The sequence below is a fragment of the Panthera onca genome, chromosome B2 (genome assembly GCF_046562875.1).
Source record: "Panthera onca isolate mPanOnc1 chromosome B2, mPanOnc1 haplotype 2, whole genome shotgun sequence".
In the NCBI taxonomy this organism is placed as follows: Eukaryota; Metazoa; Chordata; class Mammalia; order Carnivora; family Felidae; genus Panthera; species Panthera onca.
The window spans coordinates 99,577,819-99,593,447 of NC_138343.1; the positions used below are offsets into that span (position 1 = coordinate 99,577,819).

General features: G+C 41.5%; 1 non-coding gene across 1 annotated transcript; it reads right to left on the reverse strand.

Moving 5' to 3' along the window:
- Nucleotides 1-8,598: 8,598 nt before the first annotated feature.
- LOC132668136 (small nucleolar RNA SNORA42/SNORA80 family) lies at nt 8,599-8,728 on the reverse strand. Its single transcript, XR_009605494.1, has one exon. It is a non-coding gene; the product is annotated as a small nucleolar RNA SNORA42/SNORA80 family (small nucleolar RNA).
- Nucleotides 8,729-15,629: the final 6,901 nt, after the last annotated feature.

Sequence of the window (15,629 nt, forward strand, 5' to 3'; positions counted from 1 at the left end):
CACAAGCAGAAGAAACCTTAGCTGTGATCTAGAAACAGGGGAGGAGGTAATTTCCAAGCTTCCCCTGAGCCACAGCCCCTGCTGACCAGGAGACCCAGGACTTTTTTTTTTTTTTTTTTTTTAATTTATTTATTTTTGAGAGAGAGAGAAAGAGAGGGCGCAAGCATGAGCAATGGAGGTGCATAGAGAGGGAGAGAGAGAATCCCAAGCAGGCTTTGCACCATCAACGCAGAGCCTGATGGGGGGCTCGAACCCATGAACCCTGAGATCATGACCTGAACTGAAATCAAGAGTCATACACTTAACCCACTGAGCTACCCAGGCGCCCCTGGCACAGAACTTCTTAAAGGCAGCCACTATCACCACTCCTCCAGAGGGAGACCACCACGTAGGTAGAGTGGGGACAGTGGGGGTGGGAGCCACCATCTCAGAAGAGAACAACACCAATGTACCAAAGGGCACTGTCTCTCATCACTCCCTGTGTCCTCGATCTCTACCTGCTGACAACACGGTCACTAGCATGCACTCTTTGAGTCTCCTTCTAATTGTGTTTCATCATCTGTGACTGACTCAAGTACAAGGTTGTATAGACTGGGACTATGATGCAGAGATGTGGTCCGGTTTAACATATATTCTATATCTATGCATCTGTATGGGGTGGGAGAGAAAAATGAGAGCAATACTAATTTTTCTTAGCCCAAGATAACCCTTTAGCAGACAAACCACACCAATGTCTGAAGAACATATCTTTTCTAGCCCAGGAAGCTACTTGAGCTTCCTCTTTCATTCCTGAACATCTGCCAACTTCATCCCTTCTAACCACTTCCATTTCCTCGTCACAAACTTCCTCATCCCTTTGCAGTGCGGCCCCCTCCTCCACTTCTTTCCCGAGGTGACACCAAGACTCCTGAATCTTCTCAGACCATATCCTGTTTTTCTCTGGGAGAAGAGTAGTGCTATTCACAGAACAAGATCAGGGGAAAGTGGTATCTCATTTATTGGCTGTGAAACCTTGGTCACCTTTGCCCCTTTTGTGCACATCCTGTCCCCCTCCCCTGCCCATCATCTAAGGAGTTGCCAAGGTCACCGAGTTCACTTCTGCAGGATCTCTCTAGCACCTACCAATCCTCTTCATCCTCACTGCCATGACAGAGTGCAAGAGTGGGAGTGGGGATGCTGATATCTGTCAATTCCAACTTTCACACCATGACCTTCTTCCCGTCTGTATTAATGTCCTAGAGTTGCTATAGCAAATAGCACAGACTGAGTGCCTTAAAACAACAGAAATTTATTGTCTCATAGTTCGGACGGCTAGAAGTCCAAAATCAAGGTGTGGGCAGGGTAGTTGCCTTCTAGAGTCTCTTCAGGAGGGTCTGTTTCATGTTGTTCTCCTAGCTTCTGGGAGTTGCCAGCAATCCTGGGCATTCCTTGGTTTGTGGATGCAACACTCCAGTCTCCACCTCTGTTTTTCTAGGGCATTCTCCTCTGTGTGTGTGTATAGCTCTGTGTTTCTGTTTTCTCATAAAGACAACAGTTACTGGACTTAGGACCCACCTTCATGTTAACTAATTACATCTGCAAAGATTGTATTTCCAAATAAGGTCACGTTCTGAGGTTCTAATGGACATGGACTTTTGGAAGACGCTGTTCAACCCCAGACACAGTTTTTCCAACTCTCAGAATCTCCCTACACCAACCTTTCTCTTTCTCCTCATAGGGTCCTCCAGTTTCATGGTCTCTCTACTTTGTCCCAGTGTGTCTGTCTTCTGTTGACGTCTGATTTTCTATCCAGATTGGACCACACAGTTAATGACTTGCCCCTTCTTCCAACTTTCTGTTGCTCCCTCTGTAGGCTGCCTACTTGGGGACACACAGGCTTTTCTCATTTGTTAAAGGAAACTGTGCACCTGTGAGGACTATGGTTGCAGGGAAATCTCTGTCTCCAGCTGCAGCTGGGCCTTCCAGGCCAATTAGCAGTCTTCAGTGACTCTTGCCTCACCTCTCTCCCCAAGCCCCACCTGACCAACCCTCCTTTAGTCTCAGGAATTAACTCTACTTCACTGAGAAAATTGAGCCACGAAGCTTCCAGGACCTAAACAGCCTGTCCCTTCTCTGTTTTACCAACATTTACAACTAATCTCCTCTCCTCTCCTCTCCTCATGTCACAAGGTAAGCTGCCCTCTCTGCTCAGGCCAGTCCAAGCCCCTCACAGCCCTCTGGGAGCTTGCTCCTTCAGCCATCCTGGCTCCCTCCCTCAGCCTACACCCATGCTCAAGCCATGTGGGTCTAAGAACACACTCCCTCAGGGCACCTGGTGGCTCAACTGGTTGGGTGTCCTGACTCTTGATTTTGGCTCAGGTCCTGATCTCACAGTTTGTGAGATCCAGCCCATGTCGGGCTCTGTGCTAACAGCGGCTGAGGCTACTTTGGGATTCTCTCTCCCTCTCTCTGCCCCTCTCTCCCTTGAGCTCTCTCTCTCTCTCTCTTTCTCTCTCTCTCTCACAAAATAAACATTAAAAAAAAAGAACACACACCCTTTCCTCTCTCTGATCTTCTTTCTTCCTAGTTAATGACTTCTCTCTCTTCTCTGTATACCTTCCCCCACACCCTGGGGCTTCTCTCTCTCTCTCTCCTTCTCTCTCTCTCATTAGCTAAGGTGCTTGAATAATTGTGTCTGTGATCTACACACACCCTCCCTTTCCATTCCCACAGAAGCCATTTGTTTCATGGAGCATCCCAGGCCCCTCAGTGGGATGTGATCCCTCCTCCCTTCCTCCTTCCTCTAAACCCCAAAGTTCTGTTTGTGCCTGTCCTGTTTGGTGTCATCCTGTCTTCCAGATTCAGAGCAGGGTGAATGTTACAGGCATCATGTAACTCTATATGGTACATGTAAAGGCTATGAAGGCAGCTGGTTCTGGGCCACATTGTGTTTGTTTTCCTCCTTGTGGCTGGATGAATGGAGTGGGCCTCATGGGCTGAGGGAGACAGAAACTTAACAGAACATGTAAACAGTTTCCGTTTCCCAAGGTCTCTTCCCTGTGGCTGCTGCTGCTGCTGCCTTCCGTGAACAGTGGTGACTTGGGCAAGGAAAGAGGGAAGGGGACTGAGAAGGCAGCCCTCCCATTGGTGCCAATACCCTGCTTATCTCTCTTCTGACCTGAGTTTACATGTGCACAAGGTGGCCTAGGAGGCATGCATTTCCCATCATGTGTGGCTTTGTGGGCCCAGTCCTTGCCAGCCCATCACACGGTACAGCCATGGGACAACCTCTCCTCTCCACATCCAGGTCTCTGCTATATTCTCCAAGGCAATATTAGTCACCGATTATTAAACACGCACATGTGAGGCTCTGAGGTAGGTGTTTCCTATACCATTTTACCACTTCCTCTAGTCCTTACTGCAATCCAGTGAGGTAGGTACTATTGTTTCCCATTTTCCAGGTGAGAAATAAAGACGTAAAGAGGTTAAGTAACTTGCATAGAGTCCTGCTATTAGTGGCAGACCACTCCCCAAGCCCTGGCCTGGATGATGCAGAGTTCATGCTTGTGGCAACTCCACCAGCCTGTCTTCTTTTCTCCAAAGGCCAACCTTGATCTCAATTTTCACCTGATCTCAGGCCTAATGTTTCAGTGGTGCATTTACAAGGTGTGAGCTGCCTGAGGGACACAATTCTCCCTCTTCCCCTGTGGCTTGTCCAGGAGCCCTGTTCTGTTACCCATCATGGAAATGCATGAGGGGTGTAGGTGGACAGGGGAGCAGTGAAAAGGAGGGCAACAGACCTGAGCTCTTACTAGATCCTCTCCTTCTTAGGACAGGATCTGGCTTATGTTTTCCCCCTTGCATATCTTTAGTGCCCATAAGTATGTGCTGAGTGAGGAAATAAACATTTGCTCCTGATCAAAATCTACAAGCAGATGTATTTGCCCTGGGGGTGAAAGTTATTGCAGAAGCAGATCCTCATCTGGACTCTCTTCCCCTGCCTTATTGGAATATCATGCCAACAAGGCATAGCCCAGTAGGTACTCCAGGATGGGGAAGTCTTAGAAAGCTGTTGTCAAAGAGTGGCAAGTGGTTTTGACATAAAGCAAGTTTTCATGAAGATTTAATGTGATAATTTGGATAAAACCTGGCACAATCTTTATTAAAAAGGGAAGTGTTTAGTAAAGTAACAAAACATATTGGCATAGCCAATCCTCTAAAGTGGCATCCAAATAAATGAGGCAAAGGGATAGTCAAAAACTTCTGTGCCCCTTTGGATGGCCATTTTACCTTAAAGGTCTTGCCACTGAATGTGGTACAAATAAAAACACATCACAACCTGCCACTTCTCTTCTCTTATGGCTCTCCATCGTACTCAGAATAAAACTGAGCTGCCTCCTCTGACTTCAGGCCCTTCTTCATCTGCCTCCATTATAGATCTTGTCTCGTACCCTCTCCTTTCCTGGTCTCTGGCTGGGGGAACAGGCCAGAACCTTTTGCATGTGCTTCAGGGATGAATTGAAGTGTCATTTCTTTCCCTGACCACCCAGAAGGGTCCTCATTTGTCTGTTGTTTTGTTTTGTTTTGTTTTGTTTTAAACACTATGTCCCTAAGACTGCTTGACAAATAGATGTTCAATAGATTGTTGTTGAAAAAGTGCACAAAGGAACTGGACCGTTGCTACTTTGTTTTTTGATTATTTTTAATTTTTATTTATTTTTAAAATTTCCAGTATAATTAACACAGTGTTATATTAGTGTCCGGTATATCATATAGTGATTCAATAATTACGTACATCACCCAGTGCTCATTCCCTTAAGTGTACTCTTAATCTCCTTCAAGTATTTCACCCATCCCCCACCCACCTCCCCTCTGGTAACCATCAGTTTGTTCTCTATAGTGGAGAGTCTTTTTCTTCCTCTTTTTTTCTTTATTTGTTTTGGTTTTTAAATTCCACATATGAATGAAATATATATTTGTCTTTGTTTGACTGACTTATTTCACTTAGCATTATATGCTCTAGATCCATCCATGTTGTTGCAAATGCCAAGATATCATTCTTTTTTATGGCTGAATAATACTCCATTGAATATATATATATATATATATATATATATATATATATATACACACACACACACACACACACACACACATACATATGTGTATATATATATATATGCAGCTAGGCACTTGGCCTGGCTGCAAGCCTGCCCCCCCAATATATATGTATATATCACATCTTTATCCAGTCATCTATCGATGAACACTTGGGTTGCTTTCATAACTTGCCTATTGTAAATAATACTGCAATAAACATAGGGGTACACATACGTTTTCAAATTAGTGTTTTTGTATTCTCTGGGTAAATTCCCAGTAGTGGAATTACTAAGTCATATGGTAATTCTATTTTTAATTTTTTGAGGAACCTCCGTATTGTTTTCCATGGTGGCTGCACCAGTTTCCCAACAATAGTTGGAAGTTGCATGAAGTTTCCTTTTTCTCCACATCCTCGTCAACACTTACTGTTTCTTGTGTTGTGGATTTTAGCCATTCTGACAAGTGTGAGGTGGTTATTTCATTATAGTTTTGATTTGCATTTCCCTGATGATGAGTGTGTTGAGCATCTTTTCATGTGTCTGTTAGCCATCTGGATGTCTTCTTTGGAGAAATGCCTATTCATGTATTCTGCCCATTTTTTTCTTAAATGTTTATTCATTTATTTTGAAAGAGAAAGAGAGATGGGGAGGGGCAGAGAGAGAGAGAGGAATAGAGAGAATCCTAAGCTTGCTCTGTGCTGCCAGTGCAGAGCCCGACGTGGGGCTCAATCCCATGAACAGTGAGATAATGACCCCAGCCGAAATCAAGAGTCAGATGTTCAACCGACTAAACCATCCAGGTGCCCCTCTTCTGCTCATTTTTAAAACTGGATTGTTTGTAGCACTGCTAGGAATTTACCCAAGGGATACAGGAGTGCTGATGCATAGGGGCACTTGTACCCCAATGTTTATAGCAGCACTCTCAACAATAGCCAAATTGCGGAAAAAGCCTAAATGTCCATCAACTGACGAATGGATAAAGAAATTGTGGTTTATGTACACAATGGAGTACTACGTGGCAATGAGAAAGAATGAAATATGGCCCTTTGTAGCAACATGGAGAGTGTGATGCTAAGTGAAATAAGCCATACAGAGGAAGACAGATACCATATGTTTTTACTCTTATGTGGATCCTGAGATACTTAACAGAAACCCATGGGAGAGGGGAAGGAAAAAAAAAAAAAAAGAGGTTAGAGTGGAAGAGAGCCAAAGCATAAGAGACTCTTAAAAACTGAGAACAAACTGAGGGTTGATGGGGGGTGGGAGGGAGGGGAGGGTGGGTGATGGGTATTGAGGAGGGCACCTTTTGGGATGAGCACTGGGTGTTGTATGGAAACCAATTTGACAATAAACTTCATATATTGAAAAAAAAAAGAAAAAAAGAAAAATTGGGTTGTTTGGTTTTATTGGTGTGAGTTGTAAAAGTTCTGCATATATTTTGGATATTAACCCTTTATTGGAAATGTCATTTGCAAATATCTTCTCCCCATTCACTAGGTTTTTTTTTTCCTGTTGTTGTTTTCTTTCCTGTGCATAAACTTTTCTTTTGATGTAGTTCTAATAGTTTATTTTTGCTTTTATTTCCCTTGCCTCAGGAAACATATCTAGAGAAATGTTGCTACAGCTGATGTCAGAGAAATTACTGCCTGTGCTCTCTTCTAAGATTTTTACTGTTTCAGGCCTCACATTTAGATCTTTAATCCATTTTGAGTTTATTTTGTATAAGGTATAAGAAAGTGGTCCAATTTCATTATTTTGTATGTAGCTGTCCAGTTTTCCCAGCACCATTTGTTGAAGAGACTGTCCTTTTCTCATTGCATAGTCTTGCCTCCTTTGCTGAAGATTAATTGACCATATGATCAAGGATTTATTTCTGGGCTCTCTATTCTGTTCTATTGGTCTATATGTCTATTTTTGTGCTAGTACCATATTGTCTTGATTACTGTAGCTTTGTAGTATGTCTGGAAAAATGGCATTGTGAGACCTCCAGGTTTTTCTTAAAATCTTTGTTTGTTTTAAGTAAACTCTATGCCCAACATGGGGGCAGAACTCACAACCCCAAGATCAAGAGTTGCATGATCTACCGACTGAGCTAGCCAGGTGCCTCTGTGATACCTCCAGTTTTTACCTTCTTTTTCAAGATTGCTTTGGCTATGTGGAGTCTTGTGGTTCCATTCAAATTTTAGGATTATTTGTTCCAGTTCTGTGAAAGAACACTGTTGGTATTTTGATTGGGATTGCATTAAATCTGTAGATTGCTTTGAGTAGTATGGGCATTTTAACAATATTTGTTCTTCCAGTCCATGAGCATGGAATATCTTTCCATTTGTTTGTGTCATCTTCAATTTCTTTCATCAGAGTTTTATAGTTTTTCAGAGTGCAGTCTTTCATCTCTTTGATTAAATATATTCCTGGGTATCTTATTATTTTTGGTGAAACTGTAAATTGGATTTTTTTTTCAATTTCTCTTTCTGCGCTTTAATTATTAGTATATAGAAATGCAATAGATTTCTGTAAATTGATTTTGTACCCTGCAACTTTACTGAATTCATTTATCAGTTCCAGTAGTTTTTTGGTGGAGTCTTTAGGGTTTTCTATATAGAGTATCATATCATCTACATATAATGAAAATTTTACTTCTTTTACCAGTTTGGATGCCTTTTATTTCTTTTTCTTGTCTGATTGCTATAGCTAGGACTTCCAGTAGTATGCTGAATAAAAGTGGTAAGAGTGGATGTCCTTGTCTTATTCCTGATCTTATGGCAAAAGCTCTCAGTTTGTCACCATTGAGTATGATGTTAGCTGTGGGTTTTTCATATGTGGCCTTTATTATGTTGAGATATGTTCTGTCTAAAACTACTATGTTGAGGGAGTTTTATTATGAATACATGTTGTACTTTGTCAAATGCTTTTCCTGCATCTATTGAATGATCATATGGTTTTTATCCTTTCTCTTACTAAATTAAGAAATTTTTTTTAAAAGTTTATTTATTGTAGGAGTGACCAAGAGAGTGTAAGCTGGGGAGGGGCACAGAGAGAGGGAGAATCCCAAGCAGGCTCCACGCCATCAGCACAGAGCCCTATGAAGGGCTCAAACCCATGAACTATGAGACCATGACCTGAGTTGAAATCAAGAATTGGACTTTCAATTGACTGAGCCATTCAAGTGCCCCTGTCCTTTCTCTTTTTGATATGATGTATCATGTTGATCGATTTGTGAATATTGAACCACCCTTGGGTCCCAGAAATAAGTATATCTCACTTGATCATAGTGGATGATTTTTAGTGTATTGTTGGATTTGGTTTGCTAATACTTCAGTGAGGATTTTTTAATTATGTTCATCAGAGATATTGGCCTGTAGTTGTCTTTTTTTGGTAGTGTCTTTATCTGGTTTTGGTATCAGGGTAATGCTTGTCTCATAGAATGAACTTGGAAGGTTTCCTTCCTCTTCTATTTTTTGGAATAGTTTAAGAAGAATACATATTAATTCTATGTTTTATTTTTGTTGTCATTTTTTCACACTGTACAGCTCCCTTCAGTGCTCACAGCCCACTGGTGAGAAGGCTGGGCAATGGTTTGCATGCATCTCTGGCACTGGCACACTATGAAAGGCCCACAGAGAAGGGCTGTCATCAGTCCATCACCGTGCACTAAATTATTCTGTAAATGTTTGGTAGAGTTCACCAAATGGTGAAGCCATCTGATCCCAGACTCTTGTTTGTTGGGAGTTTTTTTGATCACTGCTTCAATTTCATTGCTTATAATTGATATGTTAAAATTTTCTATTTCTTTCTGATTCAGTTTTGGGAGCTTTCATGTTTCTAGGGATTTATCCATTTCTTCTAGGTTGTCCAATTTGCTGGCATATAATTTTTTCATATATTCTCTTTTAATCCTTTGTATTTCTGTGGTGTTGGTTGTTATTTCTCCTCTTTCATTTTTTATTTTGTTTATTTGAGTCCTCTCTCTCTCTCTTTTTATGAGTCTGGCTAAAGGTTTATCAATTTTGTAGATCTTTTCAAAGAACCAGCCCTTGGTTTCATTGATCCGTTCTATTGTTTTTTTGTTGATGTTGTTTTTTGATTTCTATTTAATTTATTTTTACTCTAATCTTTATTATTTACTTCTTTCTACTGTTCTTGGGTTTTGTTTGTTATTCTTTTTCTAACTCCTTTAGGTGTAAGTTTAGGTTATTTATTTGAGATTTTTCTTGCTTCTTGGGGTAGGCTTGTATTGTCATAAACTTCCCTCTTAGAGCAGCTTTTGCTGCATCCTAATGATTTTGAAACATTGTGTTTTCATTTTCATTTTTCTCCATGTATTTTTTGATTTTCACTTTGATTTCTTGGCTGACCCATCTATTGTTTAGTAGCATGTTATTTAACCTCCATATATTTGTGTTATTTCCAGATTTTTTCTTGTGGTTGATTTCTAGTTTCATAGTATTGTGGTTAGACATGATAGATGCTATGAATTCAATCTTTTTGAATATGTTGAAACTTTTTTTGTGGCCTAACATGTGATGTATCCTGGAGAATATTCCATGTGCACTCAAAAGAATGTGTATTCTGCTGTTTTAGGATGGAATGTTCTGAAATACATATTTATTGGATCCAATGTGTCATTATTAGGTCCAATGTGTCATTCAAAACCACTGTTTCCTTATTGATTTTCTGTTTGGATGATCTATCCACTGATGTAAGTGGGTGTTAAAGTCCCCTGCTATTATTGTTTTACTATCAGTTACTTTCTTTACGTTTGTTATTAGTTGCTTTAAGTATTTTGGTGCTTTCACGTTGGGTGCATAAATATTTATAATTGTTATATATTCTTGTTAGGTTGTTCCCTTTATGATTATAATAGTGTCTTTATTTGTCTCTTTTTATCAGTGTTTGTTTTAAATTCTATTTTGTCCAAGGGGTGCCTGGGTCTCTCAGTCGGTTGAGTGTCTGACTCTTGATTTTGACCTAGGTCACGATCCCAGGATTGTGGGATTGAGTCCTGTGTTGGGCTCTGTGCTGAGTGTGGAGCCTGTGTAAGATTCTCTCTCTGCCCCTCTCCCCCACTCACTCTCTCTATTTCTCTGAAATTAAAAAAAAAATCCTATCTAAATAGAACAAAGTCTATTTTGTCTGATATAAGTATTGTTACCCCATCTTTCTTTTTATTGCCATTTGCATAAATGCCTTTCCATCCCTTCACCTTCAATCTGCATGTGTCTTTAGGTTTGAAATGAGTCTCTTGTAGGCAACAAATAGATAGGTTTTGTTTTTTATTCATTCCATCCCCCTATGTCTTTTGATTCGAGTGCTTAGTCCATTTACATCCAAAGTAATTACTGACAGGTCTGTACTTATTGCCATTTTGTCATTTGTTTTATGGTTGTTTTTGTAGTTCCTCTATATTCCTATCTTCTCTTGCTCTCTTTTCTCACAGTTTGTTGGCTTTCTTTAATAATATACATGGATTCCTTTCTCTCTCTGTCTCTCTCTCTCTCTTTTTGCATGTCTGGTTTTTTTTATTTGTGGTCACCATTAGATTTATATTTATCGTCTTATGCATATATATCATAACAGTGTATCTTAAGTTGATGGTTGCTTAAGTGTGAACCCATTCTAAAAGCACTAACTTTTTACTCCTCTCCCCCCATGTTTAAGTATATGGTGTCATATTTTATATCTTTCAATTTGTGAATCCCCTGACTGATTTTTATAGATATACTTAATTTTACTGCTTTTGTGCTTCTTACTTTTCTTACTCTTGCTTTTAGTCTTTCCTTTCTGCTCAAAGAATCCCCTTTAACATTTCTTGTAGATCTGATTTAGTGATGATGAATTCCTTTAACTTTAGTTTGTCTGGGAAACTATCTCTTTTCTATTCTGAATGTCAGTATTCTTGCTATAGAGTATTCTTGGTTGCAGAGATTTTTTCTTTCAGCAGTTTTTATATACCATTCCCTTCCCTTGTGGCCTGCAAAGTTTCTGCTGAAAAATAAGCTGATGACCTTAAGGGGTTTCCCTTGTATGTAACTATTTTATTCTCTCTTAATGCTTTAAAAATCCTCTTTATCACTACTTTTTGTCATTTCAGTTACTATGTGTCTTGGTGTGGACCTCCTTGGATTGATTTTGTTGGGAACTCTCTGTGCTTCCTGGATCTGGATATCTGTTTTCTTCCCCAGATTCAGGAAGCTTTCAGCTACTATTTCTTCAAATAAATTTTCAGCTCCCCTTTCTTTCTCTTCTCCTTCTAGGATCCTTATATGCAAATATTATCCTCTCTTTTTTTAATGTTTATTTATTTATTTTGAGAGAAAGAGAGTGCAGAGTGGAGGAGGGGGCAGAGAAAGAGAGAGAGGGGGGGGTGGAGAGAGAGAATCCCAAGCAGGCTTTGCACTGTGAGTGAAGAGCCTGATGTGGGACTCAAACTCACAAACTGTGAGATCATGACTTGAACCAAGATCAAGAGTTGGACGCTGAACCAACTAAGCTACCCAGATGCCTCACAAATGTTATTACTCTAGATGGTGTCACTGAGTTTTCTTTGTCTATTTTCATTTTTTATTATTCTTTTTTCTCTCTCTTATTCAACCTGATTACTTTCCATTAATGTATACTCCAGGTTGCTGATCCATTCTTCTGCTTCCTCTAGTCTACTATTTATTCCCACTAGTGTATTTTTTTTTTTTTGATGGGTAGGGGGAGGAGCGGCAGAGAGAGAGAGAAAGAGAATCCCAAGTAGGATCCATGCTTAGTGAGGAGCCTGATGTGGGGCTCGATCCCACAAGCCTGGGATCATGACAAAAACTAAAATCAAGAGTTGGAAGTTCAACCAACTGAGCCACCCAGGTGCACCCTCCCTCTAGTGTATTTTTAATTTCAGTTATTGAGTTCATCTTTGATTGTTTCTTTTTTTATGTTTTCTATCTCTTTGTTCAGAATCTCACTGAGGTCCTCCACTCTTTTCTGAAGTTCCATGACTAAGTTTATGACCATTGGTATCTTACATATCTTCCTTTCCTTTAGCTCTCTTTCTGTGATTTTGCCCTGTTCTTTCATTTGGGACATGTTTCTCTGCCTCCTCATTTTGTTTAACTTTCTGTGTCTGTTTCTCTGTTTTAGGAAAGTCAGCTGTGCCTTCTGCTCTTGAATGTAGTTGCCTATGAAGAAGAGGTCTTATAGTGCTCTGCATGTCCCCTGTTAACCAGAACCTGGTGCTTCAGGAGAGTCTTCTATGTGTGTAGTGTGCATCCTATTATTGTGGCTGAGCTGCATTTGCTTTCAGTCCAGTCACCTGCAATGGCTCTCTTTGCCTATTGTGGGCAGGGTTTGGTCCCTGTGTTGTTAGTGTGCCAGTCTGGGGCCACCTTGTGCTTGAGTTGGGTCAGATAAGGCTTTTGCCAGAACTGTGGCAGCACTGAACCATAGAGTGCTCTCTCTGTTTTGTCTCCTGAGAAGCTATTATTGGTTGCTGAGGTCTGCGGTCAGACCAGTTGTCTGTCCCCAGCCCGCTGCTGGGACCACAGTCAAACTGGTATGTGTGGTTCTCTTCCTCTCTCCCTGGGTAGGAGGAGTCAATCTGGGGTGATGCTGATCCCTGTTGGGGCTGCTTGCTGACAGCTGTGGTGCAAACTTTGGATGGACTCCTACCAAGGGTGTATTGGAGGGAACAAGTCCACAAGAGAATGCAGGGGCGAGACTGCAGTGTTAGCAAAGTTTGCATGTCTGCTATGGGAGGAGGTTGGCTGGAGGGAGCCAGTCCTCTTCCAGGGGGTGGGGCATACTGTTAGGAAGCTAGGTGGAAAGTGTTGGCACTGTGATCTGTTGATTCTCACAGGTGTCCGCGTATCTAAGCTGGATGTGAGGAGGGAAATGATGCCTGCCAACTCTTGTGTTCTTGGGGAAGTCTCCCAAAGATCCCTGCCCCTTCCCCACAGGCCTCTAGATTAGGAAATAAATCTCCCTCCATACACCCGAGGAATCTTTCAAACTGCTGCTTCTGTGCTGTATCTCAGCAGAGCTGTTTGTTGTCCTGTCTCTTTAAGGGTGGGGACTTGGTTTCCTGTTGCCCTCTGGCTCTCCCAGAGCTGAGCCCACTGATTTTTAAATTTCCAAGTGTTAAGCCTCACTGATTGTAAGAATTCATGAAGTTAGGCCTCTCTGGTTTTCAAAGCCAAATGTTATGGCAATTTGTCTTCCCAGTGTGGGTGCCCCCTGCTTGGGATGGGTTCTACTCTCCCCTCTCCATGACCAGTGGATCCCTCCCTCCTGTGGACAGTCCTGTGGGTCTGTTTGGCTCCTGACCATGTCTTCCCCCTTCCTACCCTCTTCAGTGTGACCTTTTCTCTCCATTTAGCTGTGGAGACTGTGTTCTTCCAGTCTGTGAGCCATTTAATGGGTTATTTACACTAATGTGGGTGTTATCTAGGTGAATCCATGGGACGAGGTGAGCCTTGGATCCTCCTACTCTGCCATCTTCCCTGGAAGTTGACCATTGCCACTTTAGATGGGAAAGGTGAACTTGGTTTTCTTGGGGTCTTACCTGTCTTCAGGGCTTTTTTCAAGATGATGTCCTGAGAAGTTTTTAAAAGTTGGGGTGATCTGGAAAGTATGTCAAAAACATAGGGAAAAAAAGGCTGTCTATTAGTGAGACTAGTAGATAATTGCTTGAAGTCTTTTTAGCAATCCCTGGGCCCAATCCACTTCCTGATTCTGTCTGTTGACCTCACCCTGAGCACTAACTGCACATCAGCTTAGCTTGTGGTTTCTACCATTGCTTTCTTTTTCTTTCTTTCTTTCTTTCTTTCTTTCTTTCTTTCTTTCTTTCTTTCAGTTTATTTGTTCATTTTGGGAGAGATAGAGGCAGCACAGGTAGGGAAGAGGCAGAGAGAGAGGGAAAGAGAGAATCCCAAGCAAGCTCCACATTGTCAGCACAGAACCCAATGTGGGGCTCGAAGTCACAAACCATGAGATCATGACCTGCACCCAAATCAAGAGCCAGGTGCTCAACTGACTGAGCCACCCAGGCACCCCCACCATTGCTTTCTAGGTTTCTTGACTTGTTGCTTTCCAGGTTTCTAAATCTTATAAGGCAAATCTAGTTACACAGGTTTTTATCCCAATTAAAATAATTCTACAGTAGGAAGACAAGTGACAAGAATTTGTATTATAATCCAATTGCCAAACTCTTTATACAAGTTGGTCAATTTTAAAAACAAACTAGAAGGGGCTTAGGTGGCACAGTCAGTTAAGTGTCTGACTCCTGATTTTGGCTCAGCTCATGATCTCACGGTTCATGAGTTCAAGCCCCCCATCGGGCTCTACACTGACAGTGCTGAGCCTGCTTAGGATTCTCTCTCTCTCCCTCTCTCTGCTCCTCCCCTGCTCATGCTTTCTCTCTCTCTCAAAATAAATAAAGTTAAAAAAAAAACAGGCTAGAGGGGCATCTGGGTGGCTCAGTTGGTTGAGCTTCCGACTTGGCTCAGGTCATGATCTCGAGGTTTGTGGGTTTGAGCCTCATACTGGGCTCACTGCTGTCAGCACAGAACCCGTTTTGGATTCTCTGTCCCCTTCTCTCTGCCCCTCCCCTGCTTGCTCTCACTCTTAAACATAAATAAACATTAAAAAATTTTAAAAATAAAATAAAAGAAAAATAAATTTATTTTTTATTTTAAATAAAATAAAAACAGACTAGAGTGGGCGTCCTCTCACCCAGAGATTTATAGCAGCTAATGGCAAGGGTCCTGGCCAAGGGACAAAGGTAGGAGTTTTAGGGACTTCTGGGGACCTGGGGTTTGCCTCTGAGCATGATTAGGAGGTGTTGCTCTACAGGAGAGAAAGAAATGGATAGGAAAGAAGAAGCTTTTCCAAAGGAAGAAAGATTAAGGAGAAAAGTTAATGTTTGCCCATCCTATGAAAACAAAAAATGTTATAGGCCAGAGATATGAGGCCTTCTATATTCAGTCACTCCTTCATTGTCTCCTGCATTTATTCATCTATTCAGTGAATGTTCGGTGCATTGTGCAGGCAGTGAACTAAGTCCCAGATGATACAAGGATGAATGAGTCTTGGTTCTTGACTTTGGATAGGTCAAATTACATGACCAAATGTTATGGTGTTTGTGAAAGTGTCTTGTAAACAGCACAACACTATAATGTGTTGGTTATCCTATCAGTGCTTAATACAGTGACTGGTATGGAGCAGGTGCTCAAAATGGCTGTTGACTGAAGGAATAAGATGAGGGGCTGAAACAACAAGCTGTGATATGTGAGAACCGGAGACTGTTGTGGTTGGAACCTAAAACGGGAATTGCGTGATTCAATAAAACACGAAACAGGTCTCCTTGATTATTCCGGAGACTGGGAACTCAATGTTCTTTTTTTTTTTTAAGTGTTTATTTATTTTTGAAGGAGAGAGAGACAGAGCATGAGAGGGGAGGGGCAGAGAGAGAGGGAGACACAGAATCCGAAGCAGGCTCCAGGCTTCGAGCCGTCAGCACACAGCCCGATGTGGGGCTCGAACTCACAAGCTGTGAGATCATGACCTGAGCTG